The 11,304-nt window shown below is 59.9% G+C and overlaps 1 protein-coding gene across 1 annotated transcript in view; it reads left to right on the top strand.

Annotated features, from left to right (window-relative positions):
• Positions 1-11,304, top strand: part of SND1 (staphylococcal nuclease and tudor domain containing 1) — a 57,804-nt gene that overhangs the window by 26,221 nt on the left and 20,279 nt on the right. The gene's annotated exons all lie outside the window — the stretch shown is intronic.

Genomic DNA, 11,304 nt, shown 5'->3' with positions numbered 1-11,304 from the left:
TTCCAGGTGTCCAGTGTGGAATGTCTGGGATGCAGTGCCCAGATTCCAGGTGCCCAGTGTGGAATGTCTGGGATGCAATGCCCAGATTCCAGGTGTCCAGTGTGGAATGTCTGGGATGCAGTGCCCAGATTCCCAGTGTGGAGTGTCCAGTGTGGAATGTCTGGGATGCAATGCCCAGATTCCAGGTGTCCAGTGTGGAATGTCTGGGATGCAATGCCCAGATTCCAGATGAAGTGCCCAGATTGCAGGTACCCAGTGTGGAATGTCTGGGATGCAGTGCCCAGATTCCCAGTGTGGAGTGTCCAGTATGGAATGTCTGGGATGCAGTGCCCAGATTCCCAGTGTGGAGTGTCCAGTATGGAATGTCTGGGATGCAGTGTCCAGATTCCAGTTCCCCAGTGTGGAGTGCCTAGTGTGGAGTGTCTGGGATGCAATGCCCAGGTTCCAGGTGCCCAGTGTGGAGTGCCCAGTATGGAATGTCTGGGATGCAGTGCCCAGATTGCAGGTACCCAGTATGGAATGTCTGGGATACGATGCCCAGATTCCCAGTATAGAGTGTCCAGTGTGGAATGTCTGGGATGCAGTGCCCAGATTGCAGGTGCCCCGTGTGGAGTGTCCAGTGTGCAGTGCTCCAGTTCCAGGTGCCCAGTTTGTGGTGTCCAGAATGAAGTGTCCCAGTACAGGGTTCCCAGTCTGGAGTGCCCAGGGATGCAGTGCCCCAGTTCCAGGTGCCCACCAGTGGGGATCTGTGTTCCAGCATCCAATGGATATTCAGCATAAATCCAACTTGCTTCCATGATTGCTGCATTTTTTTGGACAAATCATCCCTGAGGGAGACACACGAGCTGTGGGTGGACTAATTCCAGTGGTGGGAGGAGGAATGCTGTGACAGCAAGGCCGTGTCTCCCATTTATCCATCCCTTCCCGGGAAAACCTTGGCTGCTCTGGGAATGCTCCAGGGGTGCCCCTGGTCATGCTGGGGCTGTCAGCTCCCGGTGGGTCACTGGTGCTGCTGGTGCAGCTCTGGCACAGTGCAGTGCAACCGTGAGGGGCTGGAGCAGCTTTTCCAGGGATCTCGGCAGCGTGAGACTCATTCCAGCAGCTTTTCCGGAGCTCCCAGGGCTTTGGGGGCAGTCGGGCTCGTTTAGCACAGAGTTCCAACGTTGTGGTGGGGTGAAATTAGGGAGGAAAAAACCACAAGCGCCGTGTGAAATTTGAGGATGTTTCTGAACGTCTCAATTTCCTCGTTAGTGGCCCCGGGGAGGGGTGTGAGGGGCTCCGTGCCAGGAGCCGGCGGATGATGAATCCCCATGGATGGGCAGTGCCGTACTCCACTGGTTCCCAGATTAATTCCTGGGAAAGGCCACTGCCTTCCCTGCTTCCTCCTAAAAGGTCTCCTGAGAGCCGGGCTGAGGTTGCCACAGGGCTGCCAGTGGGGTTAAACCACCCGTGGGACGCTCCCTCCAGCACCAAAGCCCAAATTAAGGAATTCTTCTCCCATTGTTCCTCAGCCAGGAATATTAGAATGATAGAATCATGGAATGGTTCAGGTGGGAAGGGACCTTAAAGCCCATCCAGTGCCACCCCTGCCATGGGCAGGGACACCTTCCACCAGCCCAGGTTGCTCCAAACCCCGTCCAGCCTGGCCTTGGACACTTCCAGGGATCCAGGGGCAACCACAGCTTCTCTGGGCATTCCCTAATATCCCTCCAACACCAACAAAACACAAACTTCAATGGCTTTCACATTACTTTTCGCCAGATCTTGATGGATTTGAGTCAAGCTTTTCCTTGGAAAGGGGGATCCTGTGGTGAAGGAGGGGATTTGTTGTTGCTGATCCCTCCCAGAGGGTCCCACATGTGGAACTGGAGTGAGGAATGTTCTGTCTGCTGGCACCAGGAAAGGAGGGGAGATATCCAAGGGATGACTGTAATTAACCGAGTGTTTAATTTAATCAAACAAGGGACTAAAGGTGTCAGTGGCCATTGGTCTGAAACCCTCGCGCGTGATTCCGAATTATCTTAATTCCGAATTATCTTAACTCTGAATTATCTTAACTCTGAATTATCTTAACTCTGAATTATCTTAATTCCGAATTATCTTAACTCTGAATTACCTTAATTCTGAATTATCTTAATCCCACGTTGGCACAGCCAGTGCCGGGATCACCTCCTCAATCCCTGGGATGAGCTGGGCTCGGTGCCGTCTCTGGGGATACCAGGGATTGGGGGGTTCAGGGAATGAGGTGGCTCTGTGGGAAACCTGGTCTGGTGTCACAGTCATGGAATCATGGAATGAGTTGTGTTGGGCTGGGAGGGACCTCAAAACCCATCCAGTGCCACCCCTGCCATGGGCAGGGACACCTTCCACCAGCCCAGGTTGCTCCAAACCCCGTCCAACCTGGCCTGGGACACTTCCAGGGATCCAGGGGCAGCCACAGCTTCTCTGGGCAACCTGGACCAGGGCCTCCCCACCCTCCCAGCCAGGAATTCCTTCCCAATATCCCATCTGACCCTGCCCTCTTGCAGTGGGAAGCCATTCCCTTTTTTTCTATCCCTCCCTCCCTTGTCCCCAGTCCCTCTCCAGCTCTCCTGGAGCCCCTTTAGGCCCTGGGAGGGGCTCTCAGCTCTCCCTGGAAGGGCTTTAAGGTCTCTTCCCACCCAAACAATTCCGTGATCCGTGATTCTATAATTTATAACTTTATTATTTATAGTCTGCTGATATTTTGTGCTGAAGCAGCGTCTGCAGCTCCGCCGTTATTTCCGTGCCGTCACATCCATCGTTCCCGGCCCTTTCCATTTGTCCTGCGGCGTTTCTGTTCCATCTCCCGGCGGATCAGAGCAGCAGAGGCTTCCTGTGCCCAGGGCTCCCTGCTCCTGCCTCCCTGTCCGGGATGGGGATGGGGATGGGGTGCAGATGCTGGCACAGGGCCCTTGTGTCCCCTCGCCGGGGTCTCGTCCCCCACTTTGGGGTCTCCCGGCTGGAATGTTGAAGACATTGAGCTCCGTCCCTGGGGATGAGGGGGGTTGGCAGGAGCAGGAGTCTGGGGCCACTTACAGCACCGGGATATGTGATGGGGCAGCACCAGCAGTGGATCCAACTCATCCCAGGCAGGATCCAGCTCATCCCAGGCAGGATCCAGCTCATCCCAGACAGGATCCAGCTCATCCCAGGCAGGATCCAGCTCATCCCAGGCAGGATCCAGCTCATCCTGAGCAGGATCTGGCCCATCCCAGGCAGGATCTGGCTCATCCCGAGCAGGATCTGGCCCATCCCGAGCAGGATCTGGCCCATCCCAGGCAGGATCTGGCTCATCCCGAGCAGGATCTGGCTCATCCCGAGCAGGATCTGGCCCATCCCGAGCAGGATCTGGCTCATCCCAGGCAGGATCTGGCTCATCCTGAGCAGGATCTGGCTCATCCCAGGCAGGATCCGGCTCATCCCAGGCAGGATCTGGCCCATCCTGAGCAGGATCCAGCTCATCCCAGGCAGGATCTGGCTCATCCTGTGCCGCGGGAAGCGGCTCCCCAGAGGATGCTCGTTCCGAGTGAAGCACATGCTGACAAGACAAACAACTTTATTAATTTAAGCTGCCTAATGGGCTCGGGAGCAGCCACACGCCGAGGGCGGGGAGGGCACGGAGCTGCCTCCACCCGGGCACGGGGGGTTCCCGCTCCGTGAAACCCCGTCCTTGGGGGTGAGGAGCCAATTCCTCATGTGGAGCCTCCCGAGAATCCTGGACCACAACCAAAATGAGCTTTTGTAGCCGTTTTTGAGGAGCTGGAGGCGCTGGGAATGGCGGGGTCAGGGGTGCAGGTGCTCCCCTTGCAGTTCCAGTTCCAGTGGGTTTGGTCTTGACTCGGTTTGGATCCCAAAGAGGGAGCAGGGATGCTTTCCTGCTGCAGGTGGGAGTCACCTGATGTTCCACACGCTGTTTTCCCTGGGATGCTGCAGCACTGGCTGCTGAACTCCTGGTGGGATGTGCTCATTCCATGTCGGCACATCCTGCCTGTATCCTCTGGGATGTGCCAAAACTGGAGGGATGGGGCTGGGGACCCGCTGCAGCACGTGCTGAGTGGAAAGTGCCAATGCAGCCCTGGAATTCCTGCGGAAAACGCTGTCTCCTGCTTCATCTACTGCTCCCTCAGGCGAGAGGAGCCTCAAGGTGACCGTGCCTGGCACCGCCTTGTCCTGTGCCACGGGGGCTGGGCTGGGATCTGCCCCTGCTGCCACTGGCATCTCTGAGGCTCCTGTACCCCTGCGAGTCCCACTTCTCTGGAGCCAGACCCCTGGTGTCTCCCCCGTGGCAGGGGTGGATTCCTGGAGGGAGGATTTGGGATGAAATCCACCCAATTTCTGCTCCAGGCAGGGGGCTCCCAGCTCCTGCAGCTGCTGGTGCATCCGGAGAGGAGGAAAACCTTTCCTTTCCTCCTTTGGGATCCTGTTAATCCAGGATAAGGATCCCTTGGAGATGCCCATGACTCGGTGGGACCCCATTTTTGGGGGATGCCCCCCCCCCTTTGTGGTGCTGCCACTCCTCTGCTCATTCCTCATGGGATGGAGCATCCCGGACACCCTGAGCCTGTTGCAGGGTGTCCCCCATCCTCACAGCTCCGGGTCCTGCCGCTCTCCCCCATGGAAAGGGGCTGGCAGAGGGAGCAGGGCTGGCAGCACGTGGCAGAAGGTTTGAATTAGGTCTGTTCTCTCCGTGATTAATCGCTGCCTTCGGGCTCGATGGAGATTGATGGTCACCGGGAGGCGCGGGAGCCGTTCCCGGTGCCCTGGGGAGGAGACGGGAGCGGCAGCGCCGGCAGCAGCACCAATAGCGGGGCTGGGCTGCGTCGGCTCCGATGAGGGAGGCGGGGGATGGACACGGGATGAGACAGGAAAAGACAGCGGCTGGGATGGAACAGCCTTCCCTGCCGGCTGCTCCCGGGGCTGCTCTGGGGAAGGGGATGGAGGGTGAGGAGAACTCGCTCCGTGCAGAACGTGGTTCCACGGCGAGGATGTTGAGGGTGGTGGTGGAGCAGAGGGTGGTGATGGAGCAGAGGGTGGTGGTGGAGCAGAGGGTGGTGATGGAGCAGAGGGTGGTGGTGGAGCAGAGGGTGGTGGTGGAGCAGAGCCTTTGTTGCCATGTGCCGACCACTGGGGCTGGGCTGGGCCCGAAGCCCGGCTGGGCCCGGCCTTGCTGAGCTGGCTCTGGCTGTGCCTGGCCTTGCTGAGCTGGCTCTGGCTGTGCCGAGCCCCTGCACTGCCAGGGAGCTGCTGCAGGAGAGGCAGGGGCAGAGCTGTGGCAGAGCGGGAAGGACTTGGAGCACCTGCCCTGGGTGGGTGTGTTTGGAAGGGAGGAAGGTCAGAAGGGAGGAAGGTCAGTCCAGAGTCAGTGCCCCAGGGACGGTCCCCAGTCCCGAGGGAACGGTGTCGTTCCTGCAGTGCCAGTGGGTTCTGGGGCTGGGGGCACCTCTGGGTCCCCCTGCCCAGGGGTCGCGGTGCCGGTGCCGTGTAGGGCCAGGGTGAGATTCCATATGCTTGGAAACAATGGAAATTGTGTTACAATCAACAACCTCCAATGAAAGGCTCTGGCAGAGCCTGGTTTGATAATGAAAGCCCAGAGAAGCTGTGGCTGCCCCTGGATCCCTGGAAGTGTCCAAGGCCAGGTTGGACCGGGCTTGGAGCAACCTGGGCTGGTGGAAGGTGTCCCTGCCCATGGCAGGGGTGGGGCTGGATGGGCTTTGAGGTCCCTCCCAGCCCAACACAACTCATTCCATGATTCCATGACTGTGACACCAGACCAGGTTTCCCACAGAGCCACCTCATTCCCTGAACCCCCCAATCCCTGGTATCCCCAGAGACGGCACCGAGCCCAGCTCATCCCAGGGATTGAGGAGGTGATCCCGGCACTGGCTGTGCCAACATGGGATTAAGATAATTCAGAATTAAGGTAATTCAGGTCCCCATCCAGCCCTTGGCACTCCACCATTGTCTCTGGCCGTGCTCTCTGCCCCTCGGTGCCACTGAAAACCCTCCAGTGCTGCTGTGGACACCCAGCACTTGTCCCTCGAGTGGCTCAGGGACGTGGGGACGTGGTGTTGAGTGCCAGCTGCGATCACACGGAGGGATTGGGAGCAGGAGAGGGTGGAGAGCAGGAGAGGGTGGAGAGCAGGAGAGGCTGCAGAAGCTTCGTGCCCACTTCACGCTTCACTTCCAGAACCAGCCCCTGCTCAGGGCCGCTGGAGCCACCGTGGGTGTCACTGGGAGCCCCTCGCCCTCATCCCGGCAGCACGTCCCCGCAGTCTCAGGGCTGTCTCTTCCCCGTAGCTGTTTCTGCTCCTGGTGTCGTCCCCGTGCTCGCAGCAGCTCCGCTGGCTCCCGGGAGCCCGGGAAGGAGCCGCTGGAGCATCTCCGCCCACGCGAGTGCCGGGACCTGCTCTGAGCTCCCCTGCGCTCCGCGGGCTTTGATGTGGAAAAGCCGGTCCCCGAACGCTGCTGCTGCTCGTGGTGTGCGTGTTCCACCGGCTGCCTGTTCCCTGTCACCGCCTCGCCGGCCCCCGGGATGGATCCCCGGGGTGTGTTTCCCACCCGGAACATTCCCTGGGGAGCCGAGTGTGGCGGGTTCAGCCGAGGATGAACCGTGGGGTGACACCACTAATGAACCATCTCACGTTCCCTTCTTCGGCTTCACGCTCCTGGGAGCAGGAGCCTGAGACTCCAAGGATTCCTGGGAGCCCCCTCTTGCTCTGGATGAGATCCTTCCCCCAGCACTTGGCTCTGCCCCAGCATGAGCTGGGCAGCCCCTGATTGGGACAGGTCCCCCACCCTGTGTCCCTCGGGGGCTACTCTGTCCCCAAACAGCCCCTGATTGGGGCAGGTCCCCCACCCTGGGGTCCCTCGGGGGCTGCTCTGTCCCCAAACAGCCCCTGATTGGGGCAGGTCCCCCACCCTGTGTCCCTCAGGGGCTACTGTGTCCCCGTCCCCAGTGCCAGCCCCGCTCCCAGCGCTGGCGGTGGCATCTGGCATCTCCCCCTCTCCTCTCTGCTCATTCCGCCGTGTCGCTGGGAGTTGATTAGCTCTGCTAATTGCTTTACAAATAATGAGCTTCCCTAATTGCGCTGGCAGGGAGGAGGGGCTCTCCCCACCTGCCATCCCACGGTACTGCCAGGCTCTGGGTCCCCTTGGCTCTTATGGGGTCTCCTGATGACTGTTGGCATCTGGGATTCTTGGAAGAACCCCCAAAATCCTGTGCCTGGGGAACTGGGAGCTCTGGCTCATCCCTGGGGGGTCAGGCCGTCCTCCCCCTGCTCTGTGAGCCCACGAATGCTCCAGGACTGGGGGGATGTTCCACCAGCTGCCTGTTCCCTGTCACAGCCTCACCAACCTCTGGGATGGATCTCCAGGATGGATTTCCCACCTGGCACATTGCCTGGCAATCCAAGCATGGCAAGTTCAGCCAAGGATGAACTGTGGGATGGCACCACAAATGACCCGTCTCCCCTTCCCTCCTCTGCCTTCACGCTCCTGGGAGCAGGAGCCTGAGACCCCGAGGATTCCTGGGAACCCCTCTTGCTCTGGACAGGATCCTTCCCCCAGCACCTGGCTCTACCCCAGCACGAGCTGAATGGGGCAGGTCCCCCCACCCTGGGGTCCCTCAGGGGCTGCTGAGTCCTCGGGGAGCCCCTGAATGTGGAGCTCATTTACCATTCCCGGTCTCGGAGCGTTTCCAGCTGCTCCAGACGTACCTGTGTCCATCATCACCCCATGGGAAGGGGCTGGGCTGGGAGCAGGACCCCTGGATGGAGCACTGCATGTTCCATCCCCCATGGGGTCCTGCACAGCGGATCCGAGCTGCTGCTTCCCTGGAAATAGACCTTAATGAGCCCCCACCCGGGGTAAGGATGTTAATTTGATGGGAGAACCGGAATTCTCTCGCCCTGTCGGGTGTTCAGAGCCATGTGGGGGTTGTTTCAGCAGGAGGGAATTTGGGGGGGCTCACCATCCCCCTTTTGAGACGTTCCGGCCTTCATTTTAACCAAAAAGCTGATTTCCTGCCCAGCCTGTGAGAAAACCACACGTTCCCATCAAATTTGGGATTGAAATCCCTCTCTGTGCTTGGGGAGGGAGGTGAGCGGGTTCCCCCCTCCTGCAGCAGCTCTCTGAAGATGAAACTCCACGCGTTGACTTTCTCAGTAATAGAACAACTTCCTCACTGCACACCTTTAATTAAATGAGGTCCTTGGTTTTAATTAATTTTTGAATGGCTGATGACTCTCTCCAGGAGCCGGGGAGAGCCGGGACCGGCATTTCATTGAATCTTGGAATCCCAGAGTGGGTTGGATTGGCTCGGAAGGGACCTTCAGAACCCTCCAGTCCCACCCCGTGCCATGGACAGGGGCACCTCCCACTAGACCAGGTCACTCCAAGCCCCGTCCAACCTGTCCTTGAATATTCCAGGTTTGGGGCAGCCACAGCTTCCAGGGTGGCTCAGAGGGGTGTTACTTCAGTCGAGCTCTTGCCTTGAAAAATGGTTTCAACCCAGTGAAATCTTTCTCCGTGCCGGTAATTGCCGGTGTTTGCCGCTCGTGGAATTCCGTTAACATCCTGCTGTTCCATTGATTTCCAACGTTTGTTTGCAGAACCTCCACCGTGTGTCCGAGTTCTTGAACGGCTTCCCAGAGCCATCAGCCAGTGCTCCCCCCGCGCTGTGAAATATCGTTTTATGGGCCACCAGAGCGGGATTTAACGGGGCTGACGGGGCGGGGAGAGACGGATCGGGCACTCAAACGTTCCCATTATCTGCTCCTGGCATGGCCTGGGCTTGTGCTGAGAATTCCCCAAGACTTGGCATTTTGCAGCAGCAGCAGCAGCAGCAGCACGGTGTGAGGGTCCAGCGCTGCCACCCTGGCACATCCGGGGCTGGCGTGGCGGTGGATCCCGGCACGGCACGGGGCTGGCGTTGTGTTGTCTGGGCCGGTGCTCCCTGTTTTGGGGTGGTCCTGTTTTTGGGGTGATCTCCTTTTGGTGCAGTTCCATCTGACTGCAGACCCATAAGAGGCTCCGAGGCAGCTTTGGTGAGGACTCATCCTGCCTCCGCAGCACATCCAGGACTGGCACGATGGGACCGTGGATCCCGGCGTGGCATAGGAATGGCACTGGTGCTGGGGTACCTGTGCTGGTGGTCCCTGTTTTGGGGTGGTCCCATTTTTGGATTGGGCTGCAGACCCATGAGATGCTCCAGTGCAGTTTTGGTGAGGGCTCAGCCCTCCCCGTGGCTCCTCCAGGACTTCACCGCTGGCACCGGAGCCCCCGGCACTGCCGGGTGGTGCCGAGGCCACCCAGGGCTGTGCCATCCCCCTTCCCGCGCTCCAGCGGGATGGGATTAGGGATTTAACAGCCTGTGCCAGACAGACACTTAAATAAGCCATAAATTTGGAGTTCGTTAGTGAGGATTAATTAGTGTTTGCACAGGGCTTTGCCTCTCAGGGCGGCGCTCGGTGTCGCGGAGCTTTGCCGTGACCTTGGCGAGGGTGGGAGTGTCTCGGCACCCAGATCCTGTTAGATCCCAGCGTGGCCAGTGGAGGGAAGGGCCCAGGAGTCACCCTGAGAGTTCAGGGACCAGGGATGCTCCGGGAGCCCGAGGGCAGGAACTGGCAGTCTGGGAAGGGAGGCTGGCAGTCTGGGAAAGGGGACTGGCAGTCTGGGGAGGGGGACTGGAGGTCAGGAAAGAGGGGCTGGCAGTCTGGGAAAGGGGACTGGCAGTCTGGGGAGGGGGGATGATGTTGTGCTGCCCTGGGAAGGGGCAGAGTGGAGGCCGATGGAGGTTGGGGATGCTGGGGCAGCTCCTCTGTGCTCATCTCTGCCAGCCCAGCTGAGCTCCTGCCGCTCCAGGGGCTGGAGCAGCACCTGGGATGTGCTTTGGGAGCTGGGGGGGGGCAGGGGGTGCCGAAGTGGGGAGCACCCGTGTGCCCAACGTGACAGGGCTGAGCCCATCCCGTGTCTCATCCCCTTGGCTTAATCCTCCATCTCCGCACGGTGATTTTTCCATGGAATGACAGCAGCAGGTTCCGTGGCGCAGCGCTGGGCTGTGGAATGAGGAGTCACTCATCCCGCTGCCCCGGATCTGGATCCCCTGGAACCGGGGTGGCTCCGTGTGGCAGCGGCACAGCCCCAGGGGACACCCCGGGGGGATGCCCCTGGTCCAGGGGGAGATGCTGCGGGAGGAGCGGGAAACCCCCCCGGCAACCCCGCTGGGACCCCCGGCACTGCAGGATTTATCACGTGGCTCGGCTCCAGCCCTGGCACCGGGCCGGGAATTGTGCTGGCACTGCCTGAATAACGGAGTCACCTCCATCCCCGAGCGCCTCGCGGGGGAGCGGCAGGGCCAGTGCCAGTGCCAGTGCCAGTACCAGTGCCAGTGCCAGTGCCAGTGCCAGTGCCAGTGCCAGTGGCGGCCTTCCCGAGCCACGCCAGAGCTTCCTGCTGACCACCCACCAGCCGTGCCATCCTCCTGTGCCCAGCCGGGGCTTGATCTTACTTGGAACCAGGAACAAGCTCTGTCCCTGCCGGCACAGCTGGCCCTGCAGCCTGGCTGCCCACCACAGCTCTGCCCAGCCCGGCTCGTTGGGTGCCAGGAAGCTTTTCTGTGCCACAAGTGGTCCCCAGCGAGTGTAAAAGCTCCCACTTCCAGGGGAAATCCCGTCTCTGCCAGTCCCACATCCTGCCAGGATCGGGACCTGCCTGTGAAGGGTCTTCAGGCCTTGCACAGTGCAGGAGCCTCCTCTGGGATGGGGTGGGCTCTGGGTGTAGGTCCCTGGGGATCCCCTCGTGGGATCCATCCCGTTCCATCGCTGGCGCTGGCAGGGCCGTGGGGATGCGGGCGGAGGAGGGAACGTCTCCAAGGAGCAGCCTGGGAATGAACGGCGTCAAGGACAATAAACTCTATCAAAGCCTCATTCATTAGGGAGGAGCCGAGTGCCGGCGTCTTTATCCACTCACTCCCTCTCCCATCAGACTCCACTCCTCTGTTTCCGGCTGCTTTTGCCTCTTCTCCCTCTTTTCCATGTTTTCCTCCCCAACTGGGGGGAATCTGTGGGGGGCCATACCCAGGGCACTGTGCCGGCGAGAGGAGCCGTGCCAAGGGCTGTCCTTCCCTGGCATGGGCTGGGGAGCTCCCAGGGTTGGGTCGGGTCACCTTGGATTGGGTTGGGGTGGGTTGATTTGGGTTGTGTGGTGTTGGGTTGGGTTGGTTTGTGTTGGGTTGTGTTGGTTTGGGTTGGGTTGAGTTGGGGTGGGTTGGTTTGTGTTGGGGTG

This window comes from Corapipo altera, unplaced genomic scaffold (genome assembly GCF_003945725.1).
Source record: "Corapipo altera isolate COAL_440 unplaced genomic scaffold, ASM394572v1 203, whole genome shotgun sequence".
NCBI lineage: Eukaryota > Metazoa > Chordata > Aves > Passeriformes > Pipridae > Corapipo > Corapipo altera.
The sequence above is the reverse complement of the archived record's forward strand: the minus strand, read 5'-3'. Positions and strand labels throughout refer to the sequence as shown.